Source organism: Ambystoma mexicanum, chromosome 4q, assembly GCF_040938575.1.
Source record: "Ambystoma mexicanum isolate Mex_15411 chromosome 4q, UKY_AmexF1_1, whole genome shotgun sequence".
NCBI lineage: Eukaryota > Metazoa > Chordata > Amphibia > Caudata > Ambystomatidae > Ambystoma > Ambystoma mexicanum.
In genome coordinates, this window is record NC_090928.1 from 689668318 (window position 1) to 689685773 (window position 17456).

At 43.3% G+C, this 17456-nt stretch overlaps 1 protein-coding gene across 1 annotated transcript in view; it reads right to left on the bottom strand.

Moving 5' to 3' along the window:
• Positions 1–17456, bottom strand: part of LRRN4 (leucine rich repeat neuronal 4) — a 167766-nt gene that overhangs the window by 32298 nt on the left and 118012 nt on the right. The gene's annotated exons all lie outside the window — the stretch shown is intronic.

Consider the following 17456-nt stretch of genomic DNA (forward strand, 5'->3'; position numbering starts at 1 on the left):
TTTACTAAGATCAACTATAGATTACATGTTTGTAAATGAAAGATTGAGAGGTGAAGTTACACTTCTAAAAATTATCAAAATGAAGTCAAGTGAGCATTGTGTAGTAAAAATGTATTTGAAGTCACAACAAACTGAAGGAACAACTGTTATGGCAAGAGGAGATCTAGAGGTGGGACCCGGCCGTAATCGGCTACGACTAACCCGAATAATGTTAACTCTCTGCTAAAATCATTGGAAGAAAAATCCGAAATGGAGTTGAATATACAACCCTCCTAGAGATCTACCGAGAGAAGCAAACTGCTAGAATGAGACCGGACTTCACAAAGTTACATGTATGGGATGAAGAGCTTAATTTAAAGAAATAAAAGCTGAATAAAGCACTAAGAATGTTCAAAAACAAATCCGTCTTATGTAGTAAAAGCAGAGTAAAACAACTAAAACAAACCTACAAGAACTGGTTAATTAGTCACAAATGCATAATGTTACAACGAGATGCGAAAAACATGATGAAAACGCTTGCTAAAAGAAACACAAGTGACTTTTGGGCCTATTTGAATAACGTCTCAAACCCTCAAGGTGCTATCATAAAAAATATGGTACCAGAAGAACTATGGGTAAGACACTATGCAGGAATATTTTATAACAATGACATCAAGATGGATATACCATCAATTCCGGAGCAAGATTGGTCAATTGAAATAAAGAAAGAAGACATTTACAGAAACATCGTAAAACAAAGTACATCAAGAGCTCCTGGGCCGGATGGATTAACAAACCATCTACTAAAACAACAACCGGAACTATGGGCGGAATTTTGCTACACTTTGTTTACATCAATTCTACAGAAGCGAAGGATCCCCACATCTTGGCAGAGTGCTATTGTTGTACCGATTTTCAAAAAAGGGCAAGCATACTAACCCAAAGAATTATCGGCCCATAGCACTGGTTGGGAACATTTTTGCAACCCAGCTCCAAATCCAACTACTAAAATGGATCGAAGACTCAAAAAGATATGATCCTCGCCAAGCAGGATTTGTTAAAGGTGTTGGATGTGGCTTGAATCTGACAATTCTAAATGTTATAAAGATAGAAGCAATCCGCCAAAACAGAAAGATCTATGTAGCTTTTGTCGATCTGTCCAGCGCATTTGATAGCAATGTTATGTATGATTTTAGATGAGAGCGTATTGCAATTGGGCCAAATACAGCCACCATAGTCGTAGGGGACTTCAATCGCTGGCATGGTGACCTTAAGGACAAAGAAGCTAGCAACCTACAAAGTTTGCTGAACAACATTGACTTTAAGATCAATAACCAACATCCCACGATGGATAATGGTCACATGTTGGACTGGGTTATCACTAACAATCTGGTAACTCAATATTTCGTGACAGAACCGTGCATATAGTCAGATCACCATAGTATAACTTTTTACATCTCCTTGCCTTACCCCAAGTCCAAAACTCCAAACCACCCTATTCCTACGACATAGCGAAACTATAAAAACATAGACAGGGATTTACTTCTGCAATGCCTTTCCAAAGCAGAAGCTAGTCACGGTAAAATGGATTCATGTGAGTCATTATTGTCTAACTTACTAAGCCACCCTGACAAAGTAATACATCTCGCAGCACCTCTTCAAACAAAACCTTCCAGACCAGTCAAAAAACAAACACCTTGGTTCACTAGCGAATTTACAGACCAAAAAAAGTTTAAAAGAAACAGAGAAAATAGTTGGCGAAAAAACCCATTGCTGCCTAATATAGCTTCCTGGAAAGAAAGTGAATCCAAATATAAATGTATGATACTAGAAGCCAAGAAAAACTATTATAACGACCAAATCAAAGCTGCTGCTAATTCCACTAGTAAACTCTTTAACATCTTAAAATCAGTGGAAAAACCAATTGCTATCACACCCCTGTTCTCACCTACACAAGAAGAATGTGATGCCACTTAGATCGCCTTCTTCAATAAAATCTCGAAAGCCAGAGACACTATCCTAAACGCATTAATGAATAAAAGTACATCAGTGACTATGCCCCCTGGAGACTACCCCTCGACTCTCGGAAACCTTCGAGTTTTCAGAAATCACGGTGGAAGACATGACTAAAACCCTTACCTCCATGAAACCCACCTCCTGTGCAGAGAACATTCTCCCTCCTAAAATATTCTTGGACAATGCGGACATTTTCGCACCGATGTTAACCAAAATCTTCAATGCATCCTTCAGAGATCAGGAGGTACCTAAGGCCATTAAAAAAGTTACAGTTACACCATTGGTCAAAAAACGGAACCTCGATCAAAGAGACCCCAATAACTTGAGACCCATTACGAACTGTCATTTTATATTGAAAATCATGGACAGGATAGCCACTAGCCAGCTACAGGCACATGTAGAATCCATAAATTCACTACATCCTCAACAATCGGGTTTTCGCCCAGCTCACAGCACGGAGTCGGCAATGCTTGATTTACAATCCAAGATGCTTAGCATTGAAGATAAAGGAAAGGCAGGTCTCCTCATTCTCCTCGACCTAAGCTCTGCCTTTGACCTATTGGACCATAACTTACTCCAGTTCACTCTAAAGAAAACAGCTAACTGCTCAGAGGAAGCCATCGGCTGGATTTTGTCGTTCCTAAAAGACAAGATATCTAAGGTCCATTGGGGTGACAAGTTCCCCATGGAAAAGGAAATCATTTGTGGAGTTCCTCAAGGCACAAGTATGTCACCGCTACTTTTTAACATCTACTTGAGATACCTATGCCTTGTCCTCGATTACATCAATGCATTCTCTACCAACTACGCAGACGATACTCAGCTGGTGATCGGGCTAAGCGGAGACTACCAGAAAGATAGTGACCAGCTCACCATGATCTACAACAACGTGAAACATTGGATGGACTCCAATTGGATATGCCTCAATGGACAAAAAAACTAGCTTATGATTTTCAGCTCCCCTTCAGTCACAGCCAAACTATCCACCTCGTATAAATCCTTTAAAATAAAAGATACACAGATTCAGGTCCTAAGTAAAGTTAAAACCCTGGGTATGATGCTTGAAGCTTCATTGGGGACAAATGCGCAGGCACAATATATTTTAAAAAAACTGTGCTTATTTCCTCAGGCTACTAAAATCCATCCGGCCATACATATCCAAGGACAACAGTGCCACCACTGCCAGAGCCATCATATTGTCCCGTTTGGACTATGGCAATGCTGATATTGGGTGCTTCAAAGAAATGCATACACAGCTACCTGGTTGTCCAGAATAACGTGGTGAGGATTGTGAAGCATAAAACCAAATCACAGCACATCAGTGACTCCAGAAGAGAGCTACACTGGTTGAAAATAGAGGATAGGGTTCACTTCAAGGCCTTAACAATCGTGCATAAATGTATCCATGGAAAAGCCCCGGCTTACTTGAAATCCAGGATTCATTCCTATGTTCCAGGCAGAACACTAAGATCTACCCATCTTGGTAAAATCACAGTTGCTCCACATAAACTTAAATGTGGTCTTGGCAGATCCTTCCCTATACTGGCAGCCGGCATTTGGAATAATCTCCCCACTCATATTCGATTGGAAACCAACTACATGAGTTTCTGCAAGCCAGTGAAAACTCTCTGTTTTAAATAATCTCCCTGTTGAAACTACCTGTAGGCCCTCTGCTCACTTGTCTGTCCCGTCTCTCAAAGCACCGTGCATTTGTAACGTGTCCTTATTTCTGCGCCCCGAGGCCTGCGGACTACCGGCGCATTATACATTTAAAATAAATAAATAAATAAATTCTGAGATCCGCAGTCAGGAGAAAAAATGTGCTAGGTGTGAATTAAAAACCGGAATTCTACATGCTGCTAGCTCGAGAGTTTCAAATCGCCTGTCCACGTGGCATTTAGCAGCACTGAGTTTTGCTATTATTGTGTCATGTTATCATAAAACATTTTATTTAAATTAAAAACCCAGATTTTTTGTATTGTGCTATGTTTAAAAATCAAACCTTACACAAAATCGTATAAACTAAAATGGATATAAATTCATATTAAAAAAACAAAATTATTTACATCATTCATCGCATTAATACATATAAAAATTAATTCAAGATCACTCTATTGTTAGAAAACATTCAATTCAGGATGTAACTGGAAAGACCTTTTGCATAAGTCTCAACTTTGAAGGCGTCAGTGAAAGCTGTTTACCCTCATAAATAAGTTGCCAACATACCAGGAAATTAATGGATGATGGGCAGGACACAAATGTGTTAAAAGGCAGACTTCTTGAATGGTCAGAATGTAAACATTGCAATGATTCCAATTCAGAGGTTAACAAATAAAAACAGGTGCAAGCAAACTGCGCTATATCTAATCTTGTCCCCAGCACTTCATGCATAAGTAGTAAGGTAAATCTAAAGAGCATGGAATTGATCAGTGACATCATTTCACCAAAATGCCTGGGGTAGTGGAAGCAACATCACACGACCCTTGAGCTCTGATGACATCACAGTAAGTGATGTAATTTGACCCCACCCCTAAGTGTCATCAGGGGAAGCGATGGAACACAACCTTTCACCCCTTGACAAAACAGGAAGTGGCATCACATAGCATTGTTCCTAAGTACACTACGAAAAATATGGTTATGATATCACTATAATGTGATATACATTTCATACAAGAATGGATCACCAGATGTATCATTAATATCAGTATGTATAGGCCCATATTTGAAAATTACTGTGAATGCAGGCAGACGTCGAAGGCGAAATGATAATGGTGTGTTATTATATAGCACTTACGCTGGAGTATTTTATATAGAACAGCTATGCATGCAATATCACCCAACCTGTGTTGGTACTCATTTATCGACCTCAGAAGGATGAAAGGCTGAGTTGAGGTGTTGAAGAATAGACTAAATCAGTGACTCGCTCCCTCAAGTGTGCCTGAAATAAACCTTTAATGGGTCTAGCAATTATTGTATAGAATTCCAGAAAGACAAATTATTTGTTATTCCTATTCTTTCTTATTTAAGGTCACTGCTCAAAGTCTTGATTATGGAACCCCCTGTTTTTTTTAAGAGGCCTGAACAAGAAAGCTAGCAACTCCAGAAACTAAGAACCACATGGTGCTGGCAACAGCCCAGGAGATAAAAAAAGAAAAAAAATGTTTTTTTAGGCGTAGCAAGGGAGACCTCAGGGATCTCAGCTGCAACCTCTGGCGACCCCCAAATGACATCCCTGGAAATGATATCACCACCATTTATAATCTGGGAATGTTATTAGATATGGCTGTGAGGAGCCGATGATTCTTTCTTCTCTGTAATGTATAGCGTATGAATGATTCTCACATAGAAAGCCTCTCTAATTTCCAAAGCATTTTCTTAGCTACAGAATTGTTTTTGATTAGAGTAGTAAGGATCACACCCTCACTAACTAAAAGAAGCTCACAATTAGTCATGAAATCATTTATAACTTGGACAGTGCAGACTTTTGGCATATGTTGTGGGACTGCCCATTTATAACGTGCTATTGGCATGGGGAAATGGAGAGATTGATTGCTTTAGAGCAGGGGAGCTTTGACTGTGTTCCCTAGGTGTGCCTGTTGGGTTTATTGCCGGGAGGACAGAGGAAGAAACGATGCATGAAAATCGCTGGGTTCCTATTACTATTGGCTGTTAGTAGACTGGCTATCTCATAGAAGAGCCAAAAAGGGCTATTAATAGTACAATGGTTCAGAGCTGTACAAATATGGGTGGTGGCCGATAATTGGGTGCTACATCAATAGCCTAATTCATGGAATTATTTGCGTGAAAAAAGCAGATTTGCGTGCCTTTCTTCCCGACAATCCCAGTTTGAAGTATGGGGATTTTCGGGCAGAAAGGCGCGCAAATCGGCGTTTTTCACGCACATAATTCCATGAATCAGGCTACCATTGAGAGAGGAGGAATAAGGGGATATTGTCATGCACTGGGGGATGCTCCTGAACGAACTTTCATCCGCCCCAGATGATAAACCACTCTGAATTAGAAGACCGCTGATCAAGACGGAGGAGGAAATGTGGAGGAGACGTTCTTCATCCCCCAGGTCTAATGACAATACCACACCTGACATGGAAAGCCCTGGGATGGAAGGTTGGGCACAGATGGAAAGGCTGTGCGTTTGCCCCATGGTAGTTTTAATCAAATGGAGACCCGTTAGCATGTTGTCGCTCTGAACTTGGCACACCTGGTGCTATAACTGAGCCTATGGGATACTAGGAGGAGGGGTGGGTGGGATGGAACACGTTTTTATTTGTATGTGATGTGACGCAATACAAAGATTTAAACATTAACGACTTTTGCTGATTGTTGCTAATATAGATCTAAATACAAAGACACGGGTAGAGGATCCAACAGTCTGATATAGATTTGGTGTAATCACCAGGTCACTAAGGCTGCACAAAGTATTAGTCCCAATTCGTACCGAATGACCGAAATTGGGACACAAGGTGGCAGATTTAGAACTCATCTCCACAGTAAGCCTTCCAACCTATTCAGAGAATATTCATCAACTAGATTTGCCAAGTTTCAGGCCCTATATTAATGACGATACAACTTTTACTTTGTTTGTATTCTTAATGACTGGAACTAAGGAAAAGGCACCACACTTCATGTTGCTCCGTTTCTTCTGGGCTGCAAAAAAGAGCACCTTAGATATTAGTCTTGATTATTCCCCTTATGCAGATGGGATTTTATAAATATTGAACCCTAAATAAGTTATGTTAGGTAGAATTTCCTTTTTGAGTGTTATTCTCCCCACTTTGCGAGTCCCTCAGCATTTTTGCTGGACTATTGGATTTTTGGACTGATTCTCCTGAGTGGGAACCTTTTTCCACACTCACTCATTTGTTTACTCCGACCATGGGAATCCTTTGTACACCTTTTTAATACTTTTTAATGGAGTTATAATTTCCTTCATGATTTCCGGCATCTACAATTTATTATTGAAGAACGCAGCACTTTCTGTGCATTATTGCTGGGGAGCTCCTTGAGTTTCCTTTTTTATTTTACCTGCTTTAACCCGCATTGCCAGGGCAGAGGGACACTTTTTGCCCCATCTATATTTTATCTTGCGAAACCAGCATCCCCCGCCTTAAGTGGAGTGGTGAGGGGAACCATTGTCTCCCTTTTCTCCTAACCTTTAGTTACTGTTCCATGTTCATCAGACAGGCTGGTGTCAGAGTACCTTTTTGCATGACTTTTTGTGGACTTTTGTCTCAGGCTGCCTTCGCAGCTGTGGTAAGGGACACAAGGGTCACCATTTGCCTGAAATGGTGGCTGTACTTTTGTAAGCTCTGTTCTTGATGACTTGGTCTTTCTTGAGCCTTCTTCTACCTGCCTGGGAGGGGGAGGTCTTGATGGGTCTTTTGACTTTTGGAAAGTCCATCTAGGCTTCTGAGTGTCTGAAAGGACCGAAAGTGGGGGAGGTGGCCAAAACTCCCCTGGTCTTTGTCCTGCAGTCTGCCCTCCTGGAACCAGTTTGTCTTGGGAGGCTGGCTGTTCCCATTGGACAGCCAACCCTCAAGTTTAAATTAATGCATGTCTGGTGATTTGGGGGGCTCAGCCAGTTTTCCTGCATAAATGACGAGGGTCCTGGAGCAAAAAACTCTCAGTCGACCACTAGAACTGAAGATCAGAAAAAGAAAAAGGATGTTCACAGCCACTTCCAGCGACTGCCAGAGCTGGCTGAGTAACCGCTGCAGGCCCAACCTCAACTTCTGTGGGACAGGGAAGCCCCAAAGCAGATGATCCCCCACACCCCCTGGATTGGTGGGCCAAACCAGTCCCAAGATCAACTGCATTTTGCACCATCCCTTGTCGAGCTGCAACCTCAATGCCCATGGTCCTGTGCCATTTTGCAGTGCAAAGTCTTTGGAAGCTCAGTTTCGTCTGAAACTTGGTAGGCATACTTCTGGGCCTCCAGTGACTGGATCCCACCACTCAAAGCCCCCTCAGCTGAGACGAGGACCTAGAAAGGGTGCAAACTACACCACACAACAACCGTCCTTTAATCGAGCCTTGACAAGGGCACCAACGAGCCAGTACTGTGAAGATATTCTGCTTGGCGTCCAACTACTCGAGAGAAACCTCCAGATCCATTGCCTGTTCTTTTCTTCAGTCACCAAGGCCAAGAATCCTGAACCGGGGTTTGCTGTCGCCTCTCCTTGGGGACCGCCCTTCTGCTCCAGCTTCTTCGCTTACAAGGTACTGTTCAGCCCATCATACTTACCTGGGACCTGCTTTGGAGGGTTGCAGTTAAGCTGTTACTTGCATCCCCTCCCAGGCAACATTGAGCTATAGTGGCATGGACAACCCATTGTACTCCTTATCCAAATAAACCTAACTGAAACTCACCTGTAAACTTGAAGAAATCTACATAGATCTGCCTTGCCCACTACTTTCCTGCCTTTTCTCTCTCAGCCCTTGGCCACTGTAAGACTCACCTAGGATGGGGTTGAACTTCCTAATATTGGCAAAGCAGGGGTTCACTAAATGTATACAAGTTGGCCTAAAGTTTGAATACTTGTTTCATAAGTTTCTACTACTTTTTATGTTATCTTACAACTGTTCTAATGTATTTTTATCTTTTGAATATTGCAAGTGTTCTGGGTTTAATTCTACTGTGTGATAATGCTTACCTTTCTTAAGTGTTCTAAGCCTTAGTGTATAGAAAATAAATGCGTATTTTGTATTTAACTGCTAGTGTGTGTTTCCTTGAACTAGGTTTATGTTCTGAGTTCTGCGTGCCTCACTACAGCCCACCTCCCTCCTAGACTAAGTCTGGCTTCTCAGCCATTGCTACCAAACCTTTTGGTAGTTTAGGCTAAACGTTAAGTTTGTAACGCTGTACACGTAAGGTGGGATTTCTAAAGTCATGTCCCACACTTAACTTTACAAAAACACGAACACGTTAGTGGCCTACTATTTCTAGTTTAAAGTTGGAGACGTGCCAAGAGAAACCATGATTCCACCTATATCGTGTAAAGGGTATTCATTTTTTATTTTTGGATGCTAATAGTAAAATCATTCCGAAAGGCAAATTGCTCAAATATCTGTATTGAGTGTTGCAGATCAATGGGACTAACGTTGAATAACATAATGTCATTGGCATACATCCAGTCTATCGTCAAGTAGCCCATCCGGAGGGAAAAGAACGGGCTGTCTTCAGTACAGCTCCCATGTCTGGTATGTATACGTTAAACAGACATGGAACACGCATGCAGCCTTCCTTAAGGCCCCTTAAGGTACTGATTGTAGAAGACAGACTACCCCTATTAACTAAATGGACTTGTATGTTAGTCCAGGAATCTAATGATGTTAATATATTTAGCAGATTTGGAGCGAGTGCCCATTTTTCCAACTTACTCCACAGAACTGATCTGCTAATGCTGTCAAACGCTGCAGTCAGATCTATTGACACAGCATAACTAGTCATACTTTCTTTAGTTAGAGCCTGTTCCAACAAGAAACATAGAACATGGATGTTTAGAGATGTTTTTAGGTTCTTGCGAAAACTCGCTTGGTGTATATCTAATCTATGTTGCTTTTTTGCCATGCCTCCAATTCATGCAGGACGAGGCTGGCAAATATCTTGCTCCCTACATTAAGCAGCTCAATTGGTCGATAATTACTGGGATTTAATCTATCTTCCTTCTTATAAATTCATACAACATACGCCGTGATACAAGAAGTTGAAATATTGCCTGAATGAAGTATCTGCCTGAAAGGTGTGTTCATTATCTCAGCCCAAAATCGTGGCGAGTGTTTGAGAATATTCACTTACAGACCATCAGAACCACATGTACCTGAAGATTTCAAGTGAGTTATTCGGTTTTTCAATATTCAATATCTTCCAGATCAAATTTTTGTTCCCAAGGCGTAGTTTTGGGATTTTAATTATGAGGAGTAAAATTTGTTGGTAATACATAGACATTTTGAAAATAAGATATCCAAATGGATTCAGATAGTGGATTTGTCAGGCATGATTTCTGATTCATGCCAGCCCTACTTACCAAGTTCCAGGAATTAATCAACTTTTTCTCAGGTAAAGTATTTAGCATCATTTCACTATGTTGTTGATGAAGTTTGCATTTATACGCTGTGAGGCAAATCTTATAATTCTGTTTATACTTCCTACAGAGCAAAACTCATTCCCCAAGAGGAATATTTCCCTTGAGGAAATCTCTTATAATGTGCCGTAGATCTTTTTTCTTATTTTGTATGTGTATCATAAGACTTATTGCAATGCACCCAAAGAAGCTAATGGGAAGAGTCTTTGTGTCTCTGCGTATTGACCATTATTTCCCTAAGAAAAATAAGTTGAGGAAAACCAATCGTACCAAAACTCATTATCTAATGAAGTCATACAGAGGAATAGGTTCCTATTAAAATTATGAATTAGGGAATCATTTCAAAAGATTTTGTTGAGTTTTGGACTTAAAAAAGTGCCTCTATATCCTTCTGGTCACTGAAGGTGGAATCAATGAAAGAGAATTTCATACAATATAAGAATATAGGGCATGAGGCATAGACATAGGGGGTCATTCCGAGTATGGCGTAGCCATGGAGCAGTTAGCTCCATGGCTGCCTCCCATACCGGTACCGAGTCTGGTGTTGTTCAATGGGGAATTACCGGTCCATTCCGACCCTGGAGGGACCGGTAAGTCCCCATTGAACAAACCATTCCCCATTCCCATTTGAGCCCCCATAGGGTTCAATGGGAATGGGGAGGGCGCAAATAACGGGTTCGCAAATGGCAAGCCCGTTATTTGCGCCCTGGTCCCCTAATGGGACCCGTAAGGGATGTGTGGTTCGACCACACGTCCCTTGCGGTTCCCGTTAGGGGACCTCAGAATCAGGCGGTAGGGGATTACCGGCACTGGTCTCCTTACCGGTGCCCGGTATCCCCTACCGCAAAACTCGGAATGACCCCCATAGTCTGTTGTAGATTTGTTTATCCCTCTGCCCCAAGTTGCCTTGCTTGGAATTTCTGTCTCATTGTTGCGATTAAACTTTAACAAGGCTCAAGTACCAAAGTTCTGCCAAACGCTCTCTGCATTTATTACATTTTCAAAAAAACTGTAGGGGATAGAAAAACATTGCATCAAGAATATCTGGACAATAATAGTTAAATATCCTGCTATTACCACACCTGTACTTAATTGGGTGTGAATTTACTCCTAAAATGTTACCAATAGTGATGAGGAGACTACCAAACGGTCAACCTGTAGGGACCTTCATTGCTGGTTGCAAGAAGGCAGTGAAACCATCAAGGTAGGGCAAACTCAAGTAACCAACCTTCCTGAAAAAGTTAATATCAAAATCTGCATATTCAAGAAAATCATAAACGTGCTTGTAGTGGTCACATGCATTCTATGATAAGCTCAAAGATTATTATCTAGGCAGCCATGTCTTGGTTTAGAGGAAGCACAGGGAGAGTGAAGAGCCAACAGGGTGAAGAGCCAACAGGGTAGTCGAGGGGCAGCGTAGATTACGAGAAGGCTTGTAAAGTTGGTTACGGGAGGATAGATACAGTGGTGCCTTACTGTGGATATATTGTGAACCAGGGGAATACATTTAAATCCGGCCCTGTTCTGCATCGTCAGCTATGCAGCCTGGTGACGGAACAGGGAAGTAGGTGTGAAGTGAGGCAGTTCAAAGAGAGTCCTGGTACCGAAGTTAATTGTCTTGTTGAGAGGACAAATTAACAAGGGGGTCCTGGGAGTCCCTCTGCCAGACATTAGTCCTGGTTACGAGAGACTTACCCAGAGTCTTTAGCTCACTATCTTTCACAGAGAAGAAATATCCCAAACATATCAGTCTTTGTCCTGCCCTGGGGCAGTCCAGCACCGAAATGCTAGGCAATTCTCCTCTGAACAAGAGTACCAACAGAAACCCCAGACACGTGTTTCGGTCTGGTTGGACCTCATCAGTAGGGTGGATCTGTGCCTCTCTAAGAATAGTGAGCAAGGGGTCCACGTCTGGATTCCCCTAGTAACTAAGGGGGAGACCCAAAGTTACTTAAATATGCAAATTAACAAGGGGGGTCCTGGGAGTCCCTCTGCCAGACATTTGTCCTGGTTACGAGAGACTTACCCAGAGTCTTTAGCTCACTATCTTTCACAGAGAAGAAATATCCCAAACATATCAGTCTTTGTCCTGCCCTGGGGCAGTCCAGCACCGAAATGCTAGGCAATTCTCCTCTGAACAAGAGTACCAACAGAAACCCCAGACACGTGTTTCGGTCTGGTTGGACCTCATCAGTAGGGTGGATCTGTGCCTTTCTAAGAATAGTGAGCAAGGGGTCCACGTCTGGATTGCCCTAGTAACTAAGGGGGAGACCCAAAGTTACTTAAATAGCTCCTCCCTACTGATGAGGTCCAACCAGACCGAAACACGTGTCTGGGGATGCTGTTGGTACTCTTGTTCAGAGGAGAATTGCCTAGCATTTCGGTGCTGGACTGCCCCAGGGCAGGACAAAGAGTGATATGTTTGGGATATTTCTTCTCTGTGAAAGATAGTGAGCTAAAGACTCTGGGTAAGTCTCTCGTAACCAGGACTAATGTCTGGCAGAGAAACTCCCAGGACCCCCTTTGTCAATTTGCATATTCAAGTAACTTTGGGTCTCACCCTAAGTTACTAGGGGAATCCAGACGTGGACCCCTTGCTCACTATTCTTAGAGAGGCACAGCTCCTCCCGACTGATGAGGTGCAACCAGACCGAAACACGTGTCTGGGGATGCTGTTGGTACTCTTGTTCAGAGGAGAATTCCCTAGCATTTCGGTGCTGGACTGCCCCAGGGCAGGACAAAGACTGATATGTTTGGGATATTTCTTCTCTGTGAAAGATAGTGAGCTAAAGACTCTGGGTAAGTCTCTCGTAACCAGGACTAATGTCTGGCAGAGAGACTCCCAGGACCCCCTTTGTCAATTGTTGAGAGGACAGAAAGCATAGTTGGGGAGGCCAAAGAGGATGCTTGCACAGTAGTCCAGTTTAGAGAAGACAAGAGTGGTTAAGAGATGCTTGGAGGTGTTCAAAGGAAGGAGGTGCCTGATTTTCCTAATATTTAGGAGGTTGGGGCGAACTGCTGTTCCAGTTTTGGAGATGAAAGTAGAGCAGGTGTGAGAAGGGTCATAGACGACGCTGAGATTTCTAGCTGAAGAAGAGTAGGGGAGAGTGTCATGTGGGAACTGGATAGGCACAGGAAGAGATGAGAGAGAGCTTTTGGCAGGGAAGAACAAAACCTCTGTTTTGGTAGGGTTTAACATCAGAGAGTGCAAATCCATCCAATATTTAATGGCAGAGAGATGGTTAGAAATGTTGATAGAGAGATCAGAGGAGAGTTCAAGAAAAGAGACAAAGATTTGGGTGTCATCTGTGAAGAGTTGTCCGAACACAAAGGAGGTGATTAGTGCCCCAAGAGCAGAGATGTAGAGTGTTAAGCGGGGTGGACCCAGGACAGAACCTTGTTGAACACCAGCAGTTAAGGAAGTGAGTTGGGAGGTGTTGTTGCTTCAGGAGACAGAGAATTGACGAGGTGCAAGGTAGGATTCAATCTAGGGAAAAGGCTTGCTTGTGAATCCCAAAATGAAAGAGTATTAAAGACATCATAGTGATCCACAGTGTCAAATGCAGCACACAGGTCAAAGAGAATTAGGATAGATAATTGGTTGGAGTGCTTTTCAAACTATACCTAGCACCCCTCGCCCACCGACTGCTGCTCTCTGCTCCAACTTTCAGTGCTATGCGGATGACACTTAGCTCATTTTCAGGCTCCCCTCTGCCACCTCTTCTCCCTCTTTGATCTGTGACTGTCTGTGTGCAATCCCAGAGTGGTGTTTTCCGCCAACAACCTCTGCCTCATTGCCACTAAGACAGAGATCCTCCTCATCAGCACTCCTGCACCTTCCTTTCCTGTCACTCTCGGGCTGGCCTCCCTTTGCCCTCTCCCTGCTCCCACCTGTGAGGCTAAGAACCTTTGGGTCATCTTTGACTCCATGCTTTTCTTTTCTCCACACATCTCTGACATCTCTAAGAAGTCAAACTACCAATTGCACATTCTCAGAGGTATTCTTCTTTTCCTCTCCTTCCCCCAGAAGCTCACTGTCTCTAGAGCTCTGGTTTTCTCTTGGCTGGACAACTGCAACAGCCTCTTTCTAAATCTGCCTGCTACTACTCTCCTCTGCAACTCATCCAGAACAGGACTGCAAGACTTGTCCTTGGCTTCAAGCCCAGGGATTGTATCTCTCCAGCCATGCAATCTCTTCATTGGCTCCCAGTGGTTGCAAGGATTAAGTTCAAGACCCTCTGCATTGTCCACAAGGCCTTCTGGGGCCTGGGTCCGCAATACCTTCAACTCTCCCTTCGGAAATACCTTCCTACTCGAGCTCTTTGCTCCTCCACCTCCAACTTGCTCTGGGTCAGTCGCTTCTCCAAGCAGCGAGTTGGTGGTAGAACTCTTCCTTCGGCTGGGGACTCACTCTGGAACAGCTTCCTTGTCTCTCTGAACCTTGATGAGAACCATTTTTGGTTCCAAAAGCACCTCAAGTCTTTCCTCTTTGCTTCTGCCTTCTCTCTTCCTCCCCCCTGCTGATCTCTGTCTGTTTCTGCACTGGGCACCTGGCTACCTTCTGAATTCAGCCCCAGATCCCTGCTCACCCAGCTGCATACCCGCACTGCCTCCTGGCAACCCTTGCACTTGGGTCTGTATCTACAACCCTACAGTCCCTTTACCTTCACTTATTGACACCCGTTGTCTGTGCTTAATTCTTGCACTTGCCACATGCTGGCTGTACTACCTGTTGTTTTTATCGCGTGTTCAGCACTTTCCACTCCTCTCCTGCCCCTCGCCTTTCCCCCTTCCCTCTTCCCTACACTCGCACATTCTCAATCTCAATGGGCCTAGTAAGATTGTTGTTTTGTCCTCCCTTGTTCCCCTTCCTTGCCTCGTCGTGCCTATAAACACTTGTGTATGGGCGCAATATAAATAAAATATCATATCATCATTAGCAGAGGCGATGAAGTTGGACACATTCCTGATAGCATTTTCCGTGGAGTGACAGGCGTGGAAACCTGCTTGTAGGGGTCTCAAAGTTTGGGGATGTCTAAGAAATTGGTAAAGACGGCTGAACACAACCTTTTCAAGCACTTCAGAGTAGTGCAGAAGGAGAGACACAGGGTGAAAATTGTCCGGTACGTTTCCGGGTCAGTCCCTTGTTTTTTTAGGAGAGGAATGACCGGGGCTATTTTGAAAACAGCGGGAAAGCAAGCACAGTCAAAGGACAGGTTGAAGTGTTCAGCAAGGTTTGAGGACCCTACAGGGGCAATACGGATGGGTAGTTGAGGAGCAAGAGGTTTTGAAGGGGCACAAGAGGGGTTAGCCTTCATCTGTAGAGATAGGACTTTGCCAGTATTAGAGTGACTAAAGTGGGAGATAGAGGCAGGGGATGATGGTAGAGTAGGCGGAGTGTAAAATGAAAGAGAAGGGAGTGTGAGGAAGGTGAGGAGATAGTCTATTAAAAGTCCTGTACTGTGTGGTCAAGAATTGTCCTAAAGATTATGCTAGTGAATGGTTACAAAAACAAGATTTCCGGTTTAGATGTCAAGGATGTATGCAATTAGGGTAAGATGACCAGCAGTGATCCCAATCATAAAGGTTCAGCAGGCACAGCCCAACAGGTTTACCCGCTTCACCTCTTTAAGTAACAAGGGCTGAGGGCAGGCTACACTCTTCAGGGTGTGTGAGTTGATAATAGTAGCAACCCCAAACAGTGTTAGTACAATGGTTCCAAAATAAAGGACTAAGTACGATTCTATAAAAATATAGTAACTGTCATAAAAGAATCAATGCCATCAACTAATCAAAAGCACTACAGACAAACCCCTCTAAGAGAAACACATAGAATGCAGTCTTTGATGAGAAAGGGCATTCTGGGTTTGTGAGCAGGGGTGTTCAAGGAGGAGGATTTCAGCAACAATGTCAGTGTTGAAGTACATGTCTTTAAAAAGGCAGAGAAGGGGGGCTTAAAGTGGACCAGGGTTACAATAACTCTTCAAACACCTTTTGTTTCTTATCTTTGAGCTCATCAGCATTGAGCCAGGCTTTTCGGCACTTGAGCCGGTGTTATCACAATAGAGTCTTGTGGTTCCAGTGGCGAGTTTGCATCGTGTCTGATGTGCAGGTTCTCGTTTGATTGAGTCAGTGTTTGAAATGGTCAAGTCAATAGCATTCAACAGTTCTGTTCAGCAGTCCAGTTGGCAGTGATATGATGCCTCTGCTGAATGGAGTCGTCATTCGAGATGGGTGAGTCTATGGCTTCCAGCACGTTGAGTTGGCACTCAAGTCAGTTGCTTCCACAGAGTCGAGCCAGCGATCGGCTTGGTTCATTGCAGCCCACTGCAATGAGTCACGCTGGTATCTGGATGGCTCAAGAGGCAGGTAAGCAGTTCGAAGATGTGAGTCGAAAAAGCAGAACAGCAGTTGCTGTAGCAGCTTTAATGGATTCAAGCTTGCTCAGGTGACTCGAAGATATTGCATGGCTGTAAACTGTGTTCCATTCTTCATCTGGACCTCTGGATTGCTCGTGGGTCCAATCAACGGGTTTCAGGGCTAGGATTAGACCTTAGATCTGCATTTCTACGTCAGGAAATTCTCTCCCGCCAACTTAAGTGAGCAGGATCCTGTTTCCAGTGCACAGGCACCAGAGAGATGTTAGCTCACAGCAGTGTTACCCCCACTGTTACCTGGAGATTTCTAGAAAGCAGAGCTTGCCTTGGCCTTGTATGCCTTCTGTATTTACCTCTATGGAAGAGCACTTTGGACTGGGATGTATTTCCAACAGATGTTCAGTGAATCGTTTTTTGTGCAAACGTCCAAAGATGAATCAACAAAGGATAGTGTTTCGCCTCTTTAAAGGCAACATGTAACTGGGAATTAGTGGAAAGCAAGCCTTCTGTAAGGGATCCCATCCAGGCTATTGTAGCAAATGCCCTTTGTCTTCTGACATCATATCGAGAGTGTTTTGTCGGCAGGAAATGGGTTTGGTATAAAGTTGAATAGGAGCTGCACAAGATTAAAAAGCCACCTGTGGCTGTGGAAACTTTACGTTCCAGCAGCTGTCAAGAATGCACATGTGACATTTGAACCTGCCACCTGCCCTTGTCAGGAGACTGTTACAGCAAAGGCACATTATTGTACTGTGCTTTTGGTATGGAGCCTCATGACAGTGGGGTCTGATTAGCAGACCTCCTTTTCAGAGACAGGAATACTGTCATCATTTTATTCCTCAATATCAAAAGAATGAAGGCTTTCACACCCTTGCAGATGGCACCCCATCACAAATAATTTTGTTTTAAAGGGTTAACATAGTTCTCTATAAAACCTGGGTGTACCGTCATTAAATCAGGACTGTCGCAATAGTACACAATT